Here is a 23079-nt window from a genome sequence, read left to right as displayed (position 1 = left end):
TTTGAGACTTATATTTACCTTGTTCTTTGTAGTAAGTGAGCCAAATATAATTTTGGACACTTGCTTACAATTGTCTATTTTTGTCCAATCTATACCATTAAGTAAATAAATGTCTAAAACTTTATGAATTGAAGTAGATATGATAAACCTAAGAAAGAAGATTTCCTTACCTCTTGTAGCTAGGGGCATTGTGAGCCTGCTGTCAAGTTCTTCCAAGATTAATAGACCAACATTCAAGTATCTGTTATGGGCTATGAAAAAGAACAACTTCAGCACCCCACTTAATATGTTGTCAATTCCTGTCTTTCTGCAGGTGAAGACCCTCATAATAGAATCAAACAAGAAAGACCATTCCTTCTTTCGGTTTGTTCTGTTCAGACTTGCTAGGTTGATTCTTCCACCATAGTTGATGAAGTCCATGAACTCAGCTAGCTCATCCTGTGTTGGAACCTCCACCAGATTTTCAGTTCGAAGACCCAAAGCTTGATTCACATCTTTCTCATTGAACTCCACCTATTAGCCTCCAATAGAGCAGCTACCATTATAGATATAGAATTGTTATGCATAATTGTCCTTACTACAGTTGTTGTCCAGAACTCATGCAGGACATCCAAGTACAGTATTGGGTTAGCAGTTAAAGCACATGCAAGATAAGATTCAGAAAAAAACTTGACAAATCCCTTGAAAGTATTAGAATTTTGAAAGTGTTCTAAAAATCGGTCTAGGCGGCCGCCTAGGCACTAGGCGGTGGTAAAACGCCCCGACTCGGACCTAGACGATGATTTAGGCGATTTTTTTAAAATCGGGTCAAAATCGGGATTAGGCGGGTTGGGCGGTCAAAAATCGGTCCTAGGCGGTCTAGGCGGGAAATAATTAAAAATATTTTTATGTTTTTATAATTTTAATTCATTAATTTCTAATTTCACATAATATCATGTCAATTTCTTATATAAAGTATTGGTAAGAAGTAACAAGTAATCTAATATATTTATTTTCTCACTTAAAATATAAAAATGACATATTGTAATTAATTTAAAAGTGTGAATTAAAATATAGTTAATATTGTAAACTCAATAATTAGTACATAACGAATTTCAAATGTGTAGATATTTTTTAATACCATTCTAATTTCTTTTTTAAAACAAATATTTGACAAATTGATCATTTTATAATTATAAAAATTAAAAATAATATTTATATTCTTCCGATTAATGTTCCGATTAATCGGTCCGATTAATCTCCGATTTGCCGATTAATCTCTCGAAGGTACTCTCACCGCCCGGCACGCCTAGCGATTTCTGGAACACTGGATCTTGGTTAGCATCAGTGAAAGCAAGGTAGTTAGTCCCTTTCTTGGAGATTTCAGCTCTAACGTTGTTGAATGCCCTTGTTGTTGAGTAAGAGTGAACGGGTAAGAAAAATGAGAGAGAAAGAGCTTGAAATGAGAGAGAAATCGGTTTGGATTTGAAAATTAGGTCACTTAGAGTTCTCGAAGACGTAAAGAGGTGTATGTCGAGATGTCTGGGTATTTATAATAAAAGATAAATGACTTATCGAGAACTAAAATAAACGTTTGGAATTTTCTTATCGAGAAGTCATATAGATAAAATAGATACATATCGATATGTCATATTTTCTGAGTCTTAACGAGATGTCAAATAAATACTCAGTTTGTCCTAAATGGACTGAATTGTTTCCAATTTTTATTTGAATAAATCAAAATAAAATTAGAATGATTTTGTCAAAAGTATTTTATCAAGGTAATTTATTAAATTAAATTATCTTAGTTCTGAGTTATTTATAAGTCTAAAATTGTACTTGTAGAGAACTCTATAAGTTAATATTGATAAAGAACTCTACAATGACTTATCAATAAGTCATAATGAAGCTTATCGAGAAGTCCCCCGAAAAGTCAGAAAATTGACCTATCGAGAACTCACTCGAGAAGTCTCAAAATGACTTGTCGATAAGTCAATTAGAGTTATCGAGAACTCAGTTCTCTAAATACTTTTGTTCTTTTTGATTCTCCCTTGTGGTAATTTTATATATTGAAAATGCAAATCAACATTAAGACAGTTTTCTTAGAATTGAAAAATTCCAAGCTAAATTTTGAATTTTAAAAAATAAATATACAGAGATTTCTGAAATATTTATAACTCATATTCCAGTTGCTTTCCAATTAAATCAAATTAATTTTGATTTACTAGAAATTAATCTGCTACAAAATATTTAGCTGAGTTCTTGCATTTAGGATGAAGAATTTAACATTCCAATTTCATTAACAATCCTGGTGAAAGTTGCTTCATCCAAAGGATTAGTAAAAATGCCAGCTAACTGTTTTTCTGTTGGAATAAAAATTAGCTCAATGGTACCATTTGCAGCATGTTCTCTAATAAAATGGTACCTTACATCAATGTGCTTTGTTCTAAAATGATTAACAGGATTAGCCACAATAGATATAGCACTAGTATTATCACACATAATTGGAATTTTATGTAACACTAGGCCATAATCCATTAGCTGATTTCTAATCCAAAGCACTTGAGTACAGCAACTTCCACCAGCTATGTATTCAGCCTTAGCTGTGGAAGTTGATACAAATTATTATTTCTTGCTATACCAGGATATAAGTCTTTGTCCAAGAAACTGACAGCTTCCACTAGTGCTCTTTCTCTCAACCCTGTATCAATCAAAATCTGCATTTGTGTATCCAACAGCTTCAAAACATGTTCCCTTAGGATACCATAATCCCAAGTTTGAAGTCCCCTTCAAATATTTGAAAATTCTCTTCATAACCATCAAATGTGATTCTTTTGGATTGGCTTGAAATCTTGCATACAAACATGTTGCAAACATTATCTCTGGTCTACTTGCAGTTAAGTACAACAAAGATCCAATCATTCCTCTATAGCTTGAAATATCTACACTTCTGCCCTTTTTATCTTCATCCAACTTTGTAGATGTAGACATAGGTGTAGATGTAGGTGAACAATCAACCATACCAAACTTTTTCAATAAATCCTTGACATACTTAGTTTGGCTTATGAAGATTCCATCACTTCACTTCTTTGACTGACTTGAAGTCCAAGAAAGTAACCCAATTCCCCCATCATACTCATCTCTGATTCAGTCTGCATAATCTTAGAGAATCTTTGACAAAGCTTTTCAATAGTAGACCCAAAAATGATATCATCCACATAAATCTGAACTAGGATCAAATTACCACCATGTAGCTTATAGAAGAGAGTTTTGTCTATTGTTCCTCTAGTGAATCCATGTTTTAGTAGAAAATCTGACAGTGTGTCATACTAGGCTCTAGGTGCTTGTTTTAGTCCATAGAGACCTTTGAGCAACTTGTATATAAAATCTGGAAATTCTGGATCTTCATAGTCAGGTGGTTGTTGCACATAAACTTCTTCTTCCAACTCACCATTAAAGAAAGAACTTTTGACATCCATTTGATATACCTTGAAATTTGAATGTGCAGCAAATGAAAGAAAAATCCTTATTGCTTCAAGTCTTGCAACTGGAGAAAAAGTTTCATCATAGTCAATTCCTTCCTCCTGTGAGTAACCTTTTGCAACCAACCTTTCTTTGTTTCTGGTGATAATTCCATTTTCATCCATCTTGTTCCTATACACCCAATTTTTTCCAATTACACTTCTGTTATTTGATGCATGAACCAATTCCCAAACTTTGTGTCTTTCAAACTGATTTAGCTCCTCTTGCATAGCAGATATCCAATAACGATCAAGTAAAGCTTCTTCATTTTTCTTTGGCTCAATTTGTGAAATAAAACATGCATGTAGACATTCATTTACAGTTGCACCTATAGTACTCACTCCAACAGTTGGATCACCAATAATCGCTTCTCTAGTGTGACTTCTATCCCAATTTCTGGTGTGAGTTTGTTGACTTGAGTTTTCTGCATTTTCTTCACCATTGGCATGACTTGCAGAACCTTCTTATTTTTCTCCCCCCTGAGTTTGTACTATCAAATTTAGGTACATGAGATGAGCTTCCATTCTCATGATTCACTTGTTTAGTTGACTCTTCATCTATTCTGTGATTTGTGTTGACTTCAGGTTCATCAACAGAATCACTATCAATGTTGAGATTTTCAAACTTTAGGGCTTCAGCTTCATTTTCATCAACGCATTCCAAGCCTGGGCACCTGTCATCATCTAAAGTAACATATGTGCTTTCCATAATTTTCTTTTGTTCAAGCACATAGACCTTGTAGGCAGTTCTCTCCAATGAATATCCCAAAAAAATTGCCTTAAAAACTTTAGAGTTAAATTTTCCCACATATTCAGAGTTGTCCTTCAAAACATAGCACTTTCTTCCAAACACATGAAGATGCTTCACAGTAGGCTTTCTTTTAGACAAAATTGAGTAGGGTGATTTTCCAAGATTCTTGTTAATGAGATATCTGTTTTGAGTATAGCATGCAGTGTTCACAGCTTCTTCCCAAAAACTTGTTGGTAATTTTATATCTTGCAGTATTGTTCTAGCAGCCTCTACTAGTGTTCTGTTCTTTCTCTCAACTACCCCATTTTGATGAGGTGTTCTAGCAGCTGAGAACTCTTGAACAATGCCCTTGTCTTTATAGAATTCAGTTAAGGTTGCATTCCTGAATTATGTTCCATTATCACTCCTCAATCTTTTCACATAATTCTGATCTTCAGCCTGCTTCTCAATCTTCTTGATGTGTTCAATTATGATGTGTGGAGTTTCATCTTTAGAATGCATAAATTCTACCTATGTATATCTTGAGTAGTCATCCACCATCACAAGTACATATCTTTTTCTTGAAATTGGCAGGACATTAACGGGTCCAAATAAGTCCATGTGAATTAGTTGCAAAGGTGCACTTATAGAATTCACAATTTTACTCTTGTGACTTGATTTCTTCATTTTTCCCTTTTGACAGGCTTCACAAACTTCATTCGGAGCAAACTCCAGATTAAGCATGTCTCTCACTAACTCCTTTTTGACTAGAATGTTGATTGCCTTGAAATTCAAGTGAGACAGCTTCTTATGCCACAGCTTGTTTTGCTCTACAGATGCCTTGGTGTAGAAGTAACAAATTTCATCCTCATTTCCTAAGTCCAAGTGTGTAGAAAATAAGCTTCCATTCCTTGCTCCTTTTAGAGCAACTTCACCAGTCTTTTTGCTGATAAAAGTTCATTCTCCTTTGTCAAATAAAACCTTAAATCCTTTGTCTGCAAATTGACTGACACTAAGAAGATTCACTTCAAGACCAGCTACCAGTGCTACATCTTTAATGACAATATTTCCAGAAACCAATTTGCCATATCCCATTGTGAAACTTTTGTTATTGTCTCCAAAAGTCACTAATGGTCCAACCTTCTCCTTAAGTTGTGATAGCAGGTCCATATCACCTGTCATATGTCTTAAGCATCCACTGTTTATGATCCATATGACTTTCTTCCTTTTTCCCTGCACACAATAAGGATTAAGTGTGTTTAGCAACCCAAGCAGTGTTGGGTACTTTCTTCTTATTTACAGAAAGTGCAGAAATAGACTGAGTTGATTCAGAAAGAATAGTGTTTATGGACTGTTGTGCATTCTCCCTTTTTGATGCAGACCCAATATTCACTTCTTTGAGGTCTACTCTCAGCTTATGGCAACTCTTCATCACTTTCAAGTTGCAAGGGATGCAGTCAAACTTGTCACCGAATGAGTATGGATCATTTGCATTTGCTTCATTTTACTTGCATGCTCCTTCCACTGGCTTGCTAACAACCTTTTTACAAAGGTGAGTTGGATGATTCACAGAGCCACATTTTTTACAATACTTTCTTTGAGCATCTGTAATAAATGCAAAGTTGTTGCTTTTGTTTATCCCAATCTTCCCATTTTTATTCTTTTTTTTCTTTCTTATATCTTCAGTTTTAACTTCCTTGACACGTGTCTCAGAACCCTGGTTAATCATGGGCTTCTTTTCAATTTCAACTTTGGAAGTGGAGTTGTTTCTTCATTTTTCTTTTCATTATCTCCATCAGCAATTTCTTGCTTTATCATCAACTCTTCTTCACAGAAATTTACTTCACATACTTTAAACATAGGTGAACCAACCTTCCTTAGCATAGATAGGACATCTTCATTTTCAGTTGATTTTCCTTTACCACCTATAGATTTCTTTTTGTTATTCAAAGCATCATAATCAAGTCCAATAGCTATGTTAGCACATGGCTTGTTCTTCTCATGATACTGACCAACCAACTCAGATGCATTCCTGAAAGACTTTAACTTTACTTCATTCTTTTCCAGCTTTTCCCTCAACACAGCTTCAATTTCATTATCACAGTTTAGCTTGCTTTTCATATATTTATTTTCTTGCTTGACTGTGTCAAGCTCCACAAGCAGCAAATCAAGTTTTGCTTCTCACTCTCAAGCTTCTCATTAGCTTTTGTTAGCCTACTAACTTCCTCAGTAGCTGCTACCATGCTAGTGTGTATATGAAACTTCTCTACACTCATCTTTTCCACAGTCTCCTTATATTGACTAGAATTTAAATCAATAGTGGTTAGAGTTTGTACCTCTGATTTTGAGATGGATGCTTCTCCATGCTCAAAAGCTATTAGTGCATAGTTTCCAACTTCTTCATCCTCGTCATCGTTATCAGTGTCATCCCAACTTTTCCCTTCTGTAATAAAGGCTTTTCCAGACTGTTTCTTCAAGAGAGCTTCATACTTTGCTTTCAGTTCCATGTAAGCTTTATCCTTCTTCACCTTTTCGGGCTTCCTGCATTCAGTAGCAAAGTGACCCAACTCATCACAGTTGAAACACCTTACCTTTGATATATCCACAAATCATGTTTTGTAGCCACCTTTGCTAGCTAAATTATACTGAGTTTTTGGTTTCCAATTGTTGCTGTTGGAAATTGTCCCTTGACTTTGAAAAATCTTGGCTTCTTGACTCTTATGTTGGAGAATTTTCTAGCCAAGTAAGCCATGGATCGGTCAATTTCATCTAGCTCATAGTATTCATCTTCCTCCAGCTCCAACACAACTTGCTTCTGAGGTCCTTTGTTCTTTTTATCCATAGCTTGAATAACTGGAACTTGATTATCTCGCTCATTTTCACTTTCTTCACTATCATGTACAATCAAAGCACTGGAACCATCAACCACATGTCTATGGTGTGCTTTCAATGACTTTCTCTGTAGCATCTCAAGTTCATAAGTTTTCAAGATTCCATATAGAACTTCCAAAGTCATTCTGCTTAGATCTCTTCCTTCTCTTATGGCTGATATTTTATGTTCAAGATGGGCTGATATTTTCCGTTCAAGATGGTCAGAAAGAGCTAGCAGGAACTTTAGGTCAACCTCCTCAGCTTTATACTACTTATCATGTAGCTGTAAGCCATTTATCAATTTATTGAACCTCTCCAAAACTTCAGTAATTTCCTCTTTTGATTTAGCCATAAAACCCTCATACTGAGATACCAAAATCCTTCTTTGGTTTGACCTAACTTCCTCTGTTCCTTCACATAGAATTTATATCTTCTCCTAGATCTATTTGGCTGTGTCACAGTTGATAATGTAATTGTACATTACATTGTCAAGTGACTCTATTAAAATCAGTTGCAAGCCACTATCCAGAGAGACTTTCTCCTTTTCAAGTTCAGTATACTATGAGGGATCCTTAGGAGTATAATGAGTTGGAATGACCATGTCCCCATCTGTAGTTTCATCAACTCTTTCCATGGGGATGAAAATGCCATTCTTGAGAATTTGAACATATAATGGGTTGACCATCCTTATAAACAGCATCATTTTCTTTTTCCATAATATGTAGTTAGATCTGTCAAAAGTAGGGATTTTGATACTGCTAAGCTTATATGTATCCATTCTTCCAAGATCTTTCATCTGTTTGCATTCAGGTTTTGCTCAGATACCACTTGTTAGGTAATGCATACAACACAGAGGGGGGTGAATGTGTTTTTGGATATTTTTAAGACTTTTAAACTATTTTGGATATGGTGAACAAAGCAGTTTAACTTGTATAAATATAGTGTTTAAACAGAATTAATAAACATGCACATAAACACAGTATCTTCAAAACTCACTTAATTTTATATTAAAATCAAGTATGTCTTGCTACAAATTTCTGGGTTATTTATTGATAAAGAACCCAACTTTTATCTTGAGAGAGTTACAAAATCATTTCTAGATCTATTTGTTACTTCTAAAAACAAAGGACCAGTGTTTACTATAGAGATCAGTAAACACAGGTTTCACACAACATGCAATAGCATGTACTAAACCCTACTTTAAGTTATCTAAAGCTTTCCATTTCTGGATTAGTATATCTTTGCAAATCGTGCATGTCTATTACTATTTTTTGTCAGTTAATCTTGGTCTTTGATCTTGTACTCTTCAAGCTGCTTTTGTAGATTTTTTAAATCAGTGATTAATTTATTTATTGATTGACAATCTTGGATCTTTAAGTGGTCTGTATTTTGTACTTGAGGTTTATATCGAGATCTTTAGTTTGTTATATAAAGAACTTGACATCTCAATAAGTATAATGACTTATCGAGATCTCTTATTTCTCTATAGTTGTTTTGACCTATCGAAGTCTTTGAGTTATCTATAAGAGAATTTGGCTTGTCAAGATCTCTGAATATCTGCATGTAGAAAAGACTTGTAGATATCTCTGAAATCTATATAGACATATTGACTTATAGATATCTATGAGATCTCTAATGAGAGTTTGACTTGTTGATATCTCCAATTTTCACATCTTCAATTTGACTTGTCGATATCTCTAATCTTCACATCTTCAATTTGACTTTTCGATATCTCCGAATTCTCTATTGCAAAAATGACTTATCGATATCTCCAATCTTCATATCTTCATTTGGCTTGTCGATATCTCTGAGACTTCTCTATAAGATATTTTTGACTTGTCGATAAGTCATTCCAGAGTTCTCGAATGAATTCTCTATATGACTTGATCTGTGACTTGTAGATTTCTTGACTTAGAATGTTTTTCTCAAAACAGGTTTATTCAACTCCAAGCTTCTTCACATTGTCTCTGAGGCATGATCTTCTTCCAGAATTTATTCTTAGTCTTGAGACTGTTTATAGAAAAATACTCCAGTCTAATCTATTGACACTTTACAGACTCAAGTAATACAATACAATATACAAATTTAGATTATCATACAACTTACTTAGGGATGTCAATTTGACTTAGTCTTGTTATAATACAGGCATGTCTTGCACAACACTGAGTCATATGTTATATAAATTATGTGAAACGTGGAATAAGTGTTTACATGTTATATGAATTATGTGCTGATAAGAGTGTCAGAAAACTGGTTTAATCGTATCTTCTGATTCGTAATTCGGATTCAGACGAAAAGTGATTGGAAGCTTACGTTGTCTATTTTAGTATTTTGTAATAAATGATTGAGTCGGAAATGTGAGTACATGTCATTGGATATGTATAATATGATTATATGTGATCTGATTATGTATTAATTGACGATTATGTGAAGTATATGTTACTTCTTGGGTTAAGAACGTGATAAGTGAATTGAGTAACATAACATCGTGTCCTGATTGATATTGGAATTCAGTTTGATCGATTGATTGTTGATTGAAATAAAATAACAGGGGGATAGTCTAATAAATAGATGAGATAATGTCATATTTTGATAAGGGTTTGTTAAATCATTGATTTATAGAATATTTTGTTTAAAATGGTTTGACTGTAAGATAGAGTCAAAGCATGAATATGTGTTAACTAATAATTGGTAAGTCAGAAGAATTATATGAGTTAAATTTTGATTACATGTTAAGTGTTTACCGAGATACATGATATGTATATGTGAATGGGGTATAAATATGGGATTTAATAGTTATAAGTTAAAGTTGATAGACTATTTAGTGATTATAGTATTGTGTTATTCTCGTAAGGGGTCTAGATGAGACGTGCAATGTCGAAGACGTACAGAAGGTCAAATGGTGTCGCAAAGCGAATAAGGAATAAGGAGAGAAAGTAACGATGTACAGTGCATAGAATATAGTCAGAGGTTATCTGTGAGTTATGATATGCATGGATTGTGGAGTATGAAGTATAAGACTGAGCTGTGAGTTGGATCAGGATTTAAGGCAGGTTCCTAAATCCTTTCTTATGTATGTTGCATAGATTGTGATGTTCTTTCAAGATTATGATATCATTTTTATGTTGTGAACCACACATGGTAAACCTTTACTTCTGAGAATGAAACTCATGATTTCTTTATACCTTCAAGTTCTGAAAAGCCAAACACTTTATCATATCCTATGAACACATATCCTACTATTCCACTTCAAAATCATTAAATACCTTTCATTTAATGAATACACACCCTTGTATACCTGATTTTTTTCATGAATACCAAACTTTTATTATTACAAGATTGAAACTCTTGTCGCATATGATTTGATTATCAAATGCAAATGTTATTTTTAGTTAAAGGTTTTATAACTGATGATTATGATTCTTTTTATGGAAACGAATGTTTCTATTAAATTGAATTATTAGAGTTGGATTGTTTTTATAAAATATATGGACCAGATTCATGGTCAGACCAGATTCGTGGTCAAATGTAGGCCAATATGCGCCTTGGATCCAGTATAGAGAACATGGTTATGCGCCATGTTCGAGGTTAGTGTGTGACTGATCAGTAGCCTAACATTTGGTTTTTAGATAAAATGTAATAAGTCTAATTCAATAATTCCTTTAAATGATTGAATTTCCCAGTTTTAAATTGATGCAAAGATTGATGAATCTTTTTATATACTACCGTGAGATTGTGAACTCTTGTTAAACTATTTCAAATTGTTGTTGTTATATTGGTACTTGCTGAGCATTGTTGCTCACCCTTCCTTTTCTTATAACCATTTCAGAAAGGCTTAAAGATGATTTTCTCGAGTTCGATAGTATTTAAGGCTAAGCTAGGCAAAGAGCATGAGTGGTTAAGTTATTAAAAGGTCAAAGAATATATCCAGGGAATTGGAGGAAGAAGGTTCAAGTTAGAGTTATTTATTGAGATTCAGTTGTAAATCAGGTTTGTAAATAAAGTAGTAGAGATTCTTCTTATCGAAGATGACTTGAGATTGTAAAAGATGTTGTTTATTAATAATAGTGGTTGATTCTAATTTCAATGTTGTAACATGTATGTGATCCTGTTTTAAGGGGGATTAAACTGTTTCTTTTAAATCTTTTACTAAAGTTACATGTTTTAAATTCTTTGATTTTTTTTATCATCTTTTCAAAAATACAGCCTTTCAAAAATGTTATAAAAAGGTTTTTGTGTTAGTGACGTCAAATCCAGACCCCCGGATTTGAGGGACATCATAGGCTTGACCAGTCAACTTTAGGACACAATTAAATTTAGCATTAATTGTGTCTTTACGGATTACTTTTCATCCATATCATTTCCCCCCAACTTCCGGGAAAACTCTCAATTTCCAATCTTCTCAAATTTCCTTGTTATACCTACTTGGTATTATGAAATCATATAATTTCAAGAAAACTCTCGATTTCCAATCTTCTCAAATTTCTTTAAAGATTCATCTAGCTCACTCCACAAGATAATCGTGGGTGGCATACTCATTAGTAGCTCCTTATAACCTGGTAGTGGCTATCTTCCGAAATACATGTAACCTCATTCTAGGTTCTTCTAACATTTCTTAATGCCTTGTGTACTCACCATTTGTTATAGCTTTCGAATCCATCCTTCTGGGTGTTGTTACTCCATAAGACGAGTTTTGTACGGATGTTATAGAACAGAATGTAGAGTGGATAGAAAAGATGTGCGCACAACTGAATATCCGGTAGAACTAGAATCAGCGTGAGGGGGAAATTCTCGAATAGATAGCCTTGCATCAGAGGATGAGATAATAACATGAAAAGGTGCAACCGTCGCAACAGGAGGTGACATGGCGAATACCGGTGGACGAGCAAGGCGTGAATCAGATGATAGTCTTCCAAATGAAGGCACCGAATGATCAGACAATCCAAGGATAAAAGAATTTTCCATCGTCGTCTTCTGAAAATCGCGTCTCCAGATAAGGATGTCGAATTTCATCACGGATGCCACTAAAACCTACTATTTGACCGCACTCAACCTCTCGACGTTCTATCTTTCTATTTATTAACCCTAATCATAACCCTCTATCCATTCCCGATAATATAGGCTTGTTTAACTGACTTATAACCTGTAGCTCTGATACCAACTTGTGACGCCCTCCAAACCCGGGTCAGAAGTTTGGGGCTCACAACACGCACAACAATATTTAAACCTGTATATAAAGTATTATATGCAAAGACCCTTCAGTACACAACCACGGATCGTAACAGGTTAAAGTATGAAAACAAGCTACAACCTTACCATTTATTACATCGTACCAAAACCCAACTAGTTCAACTTATATTTGTTAATGATATTGTACTTACAATCTTACACCACTCATCTATAATATAAAGCTCCTGCTAGCTCGATCCAACTTAAACGGAAATCCTAGCTCGCACACTGGACAGGGAATCCTCGTTACCAACACTTTCTTATTCAATTATTGAAAACATAAAAAGTTTTGCAAGAGTGAGCTTACTAGCTCAGCAAGTAATTATAGCAGTAATTGAGGTTAAACAATTACCAATTGAAATGATTTAGAAGAATCAAGTTTCTGAATAAGCAATTATTAGAATTGGATATTCACTTTTTATTTTATAAATCAAGGTTAGGCTGCTGATCAGTCACGCACTAACCCCGAGCAAGGCTCCCGGCTTTGCTCTATATACTGGATCCAAGACACGCATTGGCCTATTATGACCACGAATCTGGTCTGACCACGAATTTGGTCCACATTTATAAAACTATCCAATTCTAAAACAATTCAATATGATAACCAATGTAAATCAATAAGCTGAATCATAAACAGCATTTATCTTGAAGCATAGGGTGATTCATAATACCAAGTAGGTATAACAAGGGATTCAAAAAGATTGGCTTTCAATCAAGGAAAGAATCAGAAAATAGAAGACCAAGGGTTCAAGGGTTCCAAGAATTGGTCTTTTGTTAAACAAGGAATAAGTGTTGGTATGTTAAGAAACTCAATATCAGAATCAGTATGTGGTAGATATGTATTTGTGGGGTAGTATCGTATGTGTTTGGATCGTATCTGGGAATTCAACAATCAATGGTTTGTGAAAAACAATGCTTATGGCTCAAGATCAAGAAGAATCAGGGTTCAAGGTTAAATAGTTTAAAGCACTTGCAATATAAAACAGGAGTTATTTTGAATAATAGCGACATGTTATGAAACAGTTCAAAAATATTTGCAATATATCTTTAAAGAAAGGTTCAGAAGTACTTGCCTTATCACTGACGATTTCCACTTTACTTGTACACATCTAACAGTTTTACTCATCAACCATCTTTCTTCTCTTTCTATGCCTTCCTTCTATTTATCAATCACTTTCCTTCTCTTTCTATGCTTTGATTCTATTGATAGATCACTGGTTTCCTTTTCTATGCCTCGCTGACTCTGCTAGGTATCACAAGTATCTTTCAATTATTCATACTCGTAGTATTTCAATCGTCACATACACGTCATAAGCTTTTATCTACCCTTCGTTTCACCCAAATCCCATTTACGGATTAAAAGTTATGACTAAAACAGTCAAACCATAACCACATAGGCATATAACACATTAATCAGTTAGTACGTAGCACGCAAGATATTCGATCAAAATAATTTTTCAAAGAAGATTCGGGGTAAAAATGATTTTCCAGGTATTTAATACGAATTTTTGAACATTTTTCGGAATTAAAACGGGACTCCGAATCAATTTAGAATTAAATAATAGGGTTCGAATACCCGAATCTGACTTTAAAATAATTCTATAATAATTATCGAGCCTTGAAAATAATTTAAAATAATATTTTAAAGCTCGAAACTATTTTTCGGAATTTTTAAATCAATTTTAAATAATTAAATCTAATTAAATAATTAATTAAAATTAATAAATACTTAATTAAATTAATTAATCAATTAATATTTAAATTAATTGACTAATTAAATAATTAATTATCAACTAAAATTAATTAAATAAATAATTAGGATTTATTTTTGAATTAAAAAAATTATTTTCAGAATAATTAAATAATAAATTTTAAAAAATAATAATTTTAGAAAATATTATAAAAGAAAACACCACTTCTGAAATTAATTAAACTGAAATCAAATTTTTGAACGTTATTAAACAGAAATCTTATTTTTATAAAATCTTAAAAGTACAGGGACTAAATTGAAGAATCTGTAAAGTCAGGGGGGCTAAACGGTAATTTACCGTCTTCTCCGTTTTCAGTCGCCGGCGGTCGCCATTAAAGGCGACCCTGAGCTTTCCGGTCAACTGAAACACAATCCAGAAACGTATCAAATTTACGGGGAATAATCTTTAGGTGTCCAGAAATCTTTCTGCAGAATCACAACAGCCAAACAGTTAATGGATCGAACGAAATAGTCGATGGAAAATTCCGCCACCGCCCAACCCGATTTTCCGGTGAGCTCCGATTAGAACGAATCGTGAATCGTTTGTTAACATCAAATATACTAATCGATTTATTTTTAAACGATCTACAATGTGGTGCCATTAATTTCAACCAATAACCCTTAACAAAGAAATACCCAATTTTTGATTTAGATCATTCATATCAAGAACCCTAATTTACAAATTCGAGATTCAAACCATCATTTGGACATGTTATTGAACTCGGTTTTTGATATATAATATACCAAATTGACCAGAAAAATATTATCTACAAGATGGAATCATCAAATCATATCAATAACATCAAGAATAAATTTTCATAATTTAATTTATAAATAATTCGAAATAAATTAATTAAATCAGAAAAATACCTTGATTCCTGCATAAAAACGGATGATTGATTATGAAAGTACTTTTCGAGATCTTCGTTTTGATATATTGCACGCCCGAATCGGAGTTCGATAACGCCTTCGTTCGTACGTTTGATTCTCAGGAACATATCGGTTTCTAGGGTTTTTCTCTGTATTTACTGTATTTTTACTGGTTGTAATGAATAAACGAATAAAATGAAATGATAAAAGGGCTATATATATTTTTGGAATATTGGTTCGTTTTGGATCATTTTGGATCGTTAAATTAGTTACTTAGCCGCTAAGTAACTGCAAAAATGATCTGATTTAGTATCAGTTTTGGATAATTATCCCAACCGGGCTTTTTATAAAACTCTCTATACGATAATAATGTTATAATATCTCGTCTTTCGAGAATAGGGGTTTCGTTGATTCACCGAAATGATTATCGTATCGAAAATCTTGTGTCGGGCCGCGCACGGGTCAAACCGTAATCCGGAACGAAAAAGTCAAAACACGGAAAATGTACGGAATTACCAGATTAGGTTAGAAAGGAGGTTTCGGAAGAGTTTCAGGTTGTAAAAACGTAAAAACGGTTGAAGTAGGACGATTCCCGACTTTATAAAATAATTTTGTAATTATTCAGAAAATAATGTATAAATTCATAAATCAATATAAAATCATTTAACAACCCAAAAATTACCAGAAAAATACCATAATAATCTACATTTTATTCTGGTCATAATAAAATTAACATACTTATACTTTAGCACATATAAGCATCCACATATCCACACCAATCATCAGATAATTCACCAAAATTACATAATAATCATATAAAAAATATTTATTGATAAAAATAATTACACGCGATATCCCAGATGTTACATCCTTCCCCCCTTAAAATGATTCTGTCCTCAGAATCATACTAAGGATCAGATAATGATATATTCAAGTGTCTCACTTCCATTTTCTCCTGGTTGATCTTTCAACCCTACAACTTTTCATAAACTTTTACTCGCAGCATCACTCACTACTTAGGCATCATAATCTATCTGATGCTCATATAATTCAACTCAAGTCTCCATTTTATATATAATGGAGCTAAATTACTTTTCCTGAGTATACACGTATAAATGCCTTATGAATCTGCTAAAAGTGGGGTGGTGAAGCCAACTTACTTACACTTATCCCGACTATTTTACTGTCTCAAAAGGAACCAACATAATCCTTACTAATTAGCTTTTCTTTGCAATTCTAATAATTCGTGCTAACGAACGTTGGCAATAGCTACTGGTTATTGAACCCCATTCCCACATGTTTCTCTATTCAATTAGCTTAGTTCATAATAACTTCCAATCGCATTCGAGGCACTTTAATCATTTTTTTAATCTTCTCGTCCATCTGCGAATGATATACTGAAACTATGGCGTATTCGATTTCTAACGTTCTCGAGATTTAAGAATTAACGAGAAAATCTCGACTGAGTATGACTAACGCACAGACTTATCACCATATTTTATTTTCCTTGAAGCATAATCGAGGAGGTTTATCAAGCGAAGATCTCTTACCATTTTAAAGAAAGTACACTAACCTGGAGGCATCACCGGCATACTTTTAACCTAAATTATCATTTATTTTGGTTACAAGAAGTTTTCATACAAAACTGACTACAATAATTTCCTTGCCGTCTAGTCACAAATAACATTTATTCTTTCTTCATGCCATATTATCAGAAAGTCTTCTTTGACATCTATGTCTCGTATCATATCTTCGGAGTAGCTTGAATCTCTTGAGTTATCATTATTCAACTAAATTTCTATCTTTTTAGTACCGCTTTACTTAATATCCGTTCATCTAGGAGTAGTACATACAATTCTTGTTCGATATAATTTATCGTATTCTGAATACTCTTGTCAAATTTTTAAATCACACCATATTGATTATCTACAATTAGTTTCTTGATCTGATGGCGTACCACCATTTCTTCGAGCAACGACTAACCCACTCATGGAATAAACTGTTTAATACTAAATTAAAATGATCAGGTTTAAATAACCTATCAATAATAATGCAATTAATGTTTTCCCCACCTTTGGTTCTTAGGTGGCATCACCATAACATTTTCTTGGCGAAATATATCTGTCTAGTCTTTGATGTCCCGCCTTAACTCCTTGATACGTGTAACATTTGCTAATCTATCCCACCTTTTCTTTCTTCATATATGGCCCCTAATAATTTCCCTCTAAATCTCTATACACATTGGAACTTCATGGATGGACCGAATGTCTTGAGTTGTAAGCTTCTTGTAAGGTCCCATCCTTCAATTATGTTACTATTGGAATCCCAAATTCTGAAATAAAATCTGGGAATGTCTTGATCATCTTTTTGAGTATATATATATATATATTCCTTTAACGGTTAATATCTTAATCTATTATGTTCCCTTGACATTTCTTTACCTTCTCTAACAATCCTGGCTGAAAAATCATACAATACATTTTTGCATCGTTAGATTTGCAAGTTCTGGAATCAAATTTTAACATTTAAAATTCTTTGTATGATTCTTCTGACAAAGTCAACACGTTCGGTTTTTCCTTTCTTCTTAATGCATCTGTTACTACGTTTGCTTTTCCCGGGTGATAGTTAATCGTGTAGTCATAGTTCTTCCTCAACTCCAACCATCTTTGTTGTCGTTCATGTTAACCATATCTTGCCTATATCCTGGCATCTTATATAGTTTCTTTATCATCCTTTTGATTCCACCTCCTTTTTCATCTACGTTCTTCATTCTCATAGCTTATTCAAAGCCGAACTCTTGACATTAATACTCATTTTGCTGTCATATCAAATTAGATATTAATACGAACTTTGATGCTCACAACATCCCATTCTAAAGTAAATATCAATCATCTGTATTAATACCACTTCCGATATCTAACAACAACCTAAGTATTAACATCAATCGGAAGCTGAATTAAAACTATATCTCACACTTAGTCCAAAACAGAAATACTTGACAAATCATTTATTGTATGATTATCAGAAACAAGGTGTCCTTTAATAAAACTTTGTTGCAGATGATAACATCTCCTTGATTGTCTAATGAAATCCATAATGGTATAGTTATTAATCTCTGCTTTATTCCATCTCCCTTCTTCCTTTCTTCTCTCGTCGCTTCATTTTAAATCTTTAGCTCTTGAAAACATACTCCTCACTTGTCCATACAAATGACTTTTTATTTCTCTTGTTCATTATGACAGGCGTCTTTACCCACGCAAAAACTCACACATTTGCGACAATTTTTTTGAATTCTGCCAGCGTCCCTACTTCTCCCCAATTCCTCATTATTTTGATTTCGAATTTGAAAGTCACATCAAAATTTGACTTAATCTAATTGGAATCGATCTCCATATAACTGACCATTAATTGGTACAATTAGCCAATTAACTCACTTCATTGATCAATTGTACCAAGTGATGACTAGCTAAATGAAATCAAAGACCAATTATATATAGTCGAATTGGATGTAACAACCTCTTTCGAGAACCAAGATCACAATTATTTGGGGTATCACAGGAATATCAATTACACACGGAAGTATACTTTCTATTTTTAAAAGTAGGGTAATCTCTGAAAATTTGGGCAGCATCTCCTTTATATTATTGACTACTAGTCGGACTCAAGCCGACACCAACAATTAAACAACCAACAATCAATCTTTAAATATACCAATACACTGCCACCTTCTAAATTCATTATGTCACCACCGCATATAATACTAACCAGTACAACCCATATTTTCGTTCAACCTAGGATTATAGCAAACAATTCTGATGATACCATGTCATTTATCATATCTTCTGATTATAATAGAATATTAATTCTGAGTATAATTATAAATTATTCTAGAATTCTTCTAGTTCATGTTTTAAGTAAAGCTCTCTACTTAACAATTCGTCCATCCTTGGTAATATACACTTGTTCTTATTAATTAACTTGTTCAACCTCTGTGACCAACACCTGGTCTCAACCAACACTCTTAAAATCTTGTGATTGAGTTCATTTGGTTTTAGAGCTTCACATCTTAAAAATTATCGCAGTCAAACCACCATACCTTCATCTCCCCTTGTGTCTTTCCATATTGAACCTTCTTTGCCGCCCCTGCTACAAGCATAAATTTTACCACAACGCACTTTCTTGAGTGGGAAATTCCAACCATCCCTTGATGAACACGCTTAAAGTTTAGTCGTATCTATCATTTCTTCGATTTTGAATCTTCATGACGAATATCTCCCACATGATCGAGATATCATTTTTGCAATATTTTATTCAATTATTTAGTTATTATTAAGAATTTCTTCATTCGTCTTCGTTGTCCAATCGATCATTTGCCTCACCTGATATATACAGCTTTATTTTATTATTTCTCTAGTTAATTTATCTCATACGATTTGCTAATTACTCCGATTCACGCTAAAATCTCAAACTCGAAGCGTATCATGTATGCAGATTTCTGCCTTTGATTTGATGCTCTCGCAACTATCCCGTTATGTAACAGCCCGCACTTCCGGACTATTAATTCTAAATACAAAACTAAATTCTAATACAATTATTAATCCAAAATTCAATTACAAAGGAGACTATTACAAAAGCGCAGCTAACGGAAACGGTCCAAAAGTCAATCTACTCTAAAACTAAGGTCCTCGAACTCCAATGCTATACAACTCGAATCTCGGACGAAACCTGAAATTGTAAGAATGAGCTATACAGCCCAGCAAGAAACCAATCGATCCAACTAGTAGGCCAAGCAACTTATACATATATAACAAAATACGATATTTTATATGATACGATATACGAAACACACACTTTCGCGATATATTCTTATTCTTATTCTTATTCGATACACACAATACACATACCACATAAACAACAATAATTCAAAATCCTTAATCCATGCCACGACCACTACAACCCGGTGATAACGGTCCTAAATTTTCATAAAACTGTCACTACAATCCGGTGACTGCGGTCCTAAGTTCTTATTCGATATTTTCACAAACCATGGCACAAATCAAAGATCTCAAATTATCGTCTAGACATCACATATATACATCGATACATATTCTATATCACATAATAATATCAAATATATGATCACTTAGCCCAAGTTTTGATAATCAAATATAAACGCACAACACACAATTTTAAAAACACTAGCAAGATCGATCGAAACTTACCTCTAAAACTGACCAGATCTGAATATAGCCTTTTTGACCCTCTAAACGACGTTTTCTTGAAAAACACAAAACACGAAAGTTGTAGAGAACGAAAAGACCTCTCCGAAAAGTCCAGGATCACTGAATTCTGACTTACGATGAATTTTCTACGAATTTTACAAGATTGCTGATTTATGCTGAGAAGAGCCCTACGAATTTTATTCATAAAAACAAAGAAAACAAATAGGATGTATTTATAACGATACAAAACCCTATATCTTAACCTACAAATTATCCATATTAGAATCTGATCCAAATTTTAGGCCCAATAGTCTAACCCAATTTCAAATCCTAGTCCTTATATAATTTTAATCCCTTTTATTCTATTATTCTTTTATTAATCGAATTCTAAAAAATTACGGGATATTACATACTACCCTCCTTAAAAAGAATTTGGTCCCCAAATTCACAACAATCCTAAAGTTCGAGACACATCTACCCCATTTAACCCCTGATCTACCAAAAGTCAAACTATGGTCCACAGGAACGCATCCTAGAGAATGTACTAGTCCCATACCTAATACACTCCGAAAGACAGCCTGCTCTGATACCAACTGTATCAGCCCGCACTTCCGGACTATTAATTCTAAATACAAAACTAAATTCTAATACAATTATTAATCCAAAATTCAATTACAAAGGAGACTATTACAAAAGCGCAGCTAACGGAAACGGTCCAAAAGTCAATCTACTCCAAAACTAAGGTCCTCGAACTCCAATGCTATACAACTCGAATCTCGGACGAAACCTGAAATTGTAAGAATGAGCTATACAGCCCAGCAAGAAACCAATCGATCCAACTAGTAGGCCAAGCAACTTATACATATATAACAAAATACGATATTTTATACGATACGATATACGAAACACACACTTTCGCGATATATTCTTATTCTTATTCTTATTCGATACACACAATACACATACCACATAAACAACAATAATTCAAAATCCTTAATCCATGCCACGACCACTACAACCCGGTGATAACGGTCCTAAATTTTCATAAAACTGTCACTACAATCCGGTGACTGCGGTCCTAAGTTCTTATTCGATATTTTCACAAACCATGGCACAAATCAAAGATCTCAAATTATCGTCTAGACATCACATATATACATCGATACATATTCTATATCACATAATAATATCAAATATATGATCACTTAGCCCAAGTTTTGATAATCAAATATAAACGCACAACACACAATTTTAAAAACACTAGCAAGATCGATCGAAACTTACCTCTAAAACTGACCAGATCTGAATATAGCCTTTTTGACCCTCTAAACGACGTTTTCTTGAAAAACACAAAACACGAAAGTTGTAGAGAACGAAAAGACCTCTCCGAAAAGTCCAGGATCACTGAATTCTGACTTACGATGAATTTTCTACGAATTTTACAAGATTGCTGATTTATGCTGAGAAGAGCCCTACGAATTTTATTCATAAAAACAAAGAAAACAAATAGGATGTATTTATAACGATACAAAACCCTATATCTTAACCTACAAATTATCCATATTAGAATCTGATCCAAATTTTAGGCCCAATAGTCTAACCCAATTTCAAATCCTAGTCCTTATATAATTTTAATCCCTTTTATTCTATTATTCTTTTATTAATCGAATTCTAAAAAATTACGGGATATTACACGTTATCGGCATAATGACTCTTTTCTGCAAGTAAATATTCACCATTCATCGGCTTGCACTTGTCCACACTTGTTACGTAACTCCGTCTGCTACACGGGTTCATTTCGCTTCCTTTTTTTTTAAAACATTCAAAGAGTAGACCATACACAAGAAAGAATTTGTGCATATGATTCTGATTGAAAACTTTCTGTAAGGGTTAAGAGTACAAGGAAACAATCGGAGAAATTCATGAATCAATAAATCAGGATTTAAAAAGAAAGAATAAATAATGATTTGAATAGAAATGAGACAACCATATTAGTACTCAAGATGGCCAGTCTTTCATACCATATAGCACACATCATATGATTAGGTGGCGTCCCACCAGACTCTTTGTCATTTCGACAAATTGTCACACCATAACACTGCTTGTCCCGATTAGGAAACAATACTTTGAAGAAGGAATGATTTGAAAGGGATTCAACAATCACCTTATAAAGCTGATCATGAAAGAAGTCCATACTTTACTCGGGATTTATAAGAATGATAAGAAAGAATGATATCATTGGTTGATATTCGCATTTTATCTGTTTACAGCTTCAATGCTTTTCCGATCAATAGATCCCATGCCGAGTCGTATTTCACCTTTAGAAAGTTCTCAGAAATGCTTTCTTAAATCAATTATTAAAATAATTTCCCACTTATTAGGTCTTGTGTCTTTAGCGTCACACTTCCATGTTCATATACGATTTTATTTGCAATCTTACGAGATTTATGCACATGACTTCAAATTTCGCTTATGTTGCTAATCGTTCAATTTGTCGCCTCTTTTGCTAATAACGTCTTCCTTTAAAAAGTCTAGATTTTTCCTTAATCTTCTTTGCTCGTACTCAGCTTCTCGTGGATCGACATACTCCTCATGCTCTAATCATCTCAGCAATTGGATAAACAGTTTCTCCATAATAGCGGGTTCACTTGTCCTTCTAAACGAACCATACTAATTTCTAAAACATGTATTCGTCTGGATAATCTGAATCAAACAAGAAACTCAAGTAGTATTTGGACAACCAAGTTTTAAAACTTATTTTGTTCCCAGAAATTTTAGGAAAATTTTGTGAAGAAAATCTCTTTGGAAAACTGGTTTAAAATTTTGAAAATTATACACATGGTCGTCATTACTATATGAGTTGGTTGTCGTCCTTCTGAACTATTACAAGGAATCCAGTTAGGGAAA

This window comes from Apium graveolens, chromosome 3, assembly GCF_009905375.1.
Source record: "Apium graveolens cultivar Ventura chromosome 3, ASM990537v1, whole genome shotgun sequence".
Taxonomy (NCBI): domain Eukaryota; kingdom Viridiplantae; phylum Streptophyta; class Magnoliopsida; order Apiales; family Apiaceae; genus Apium; species Apium graveolens.
The sequence above is the reverse complement of the archived record's forward strand: the minus strand, read 5'-3'. Positions refer to the sequence as shown.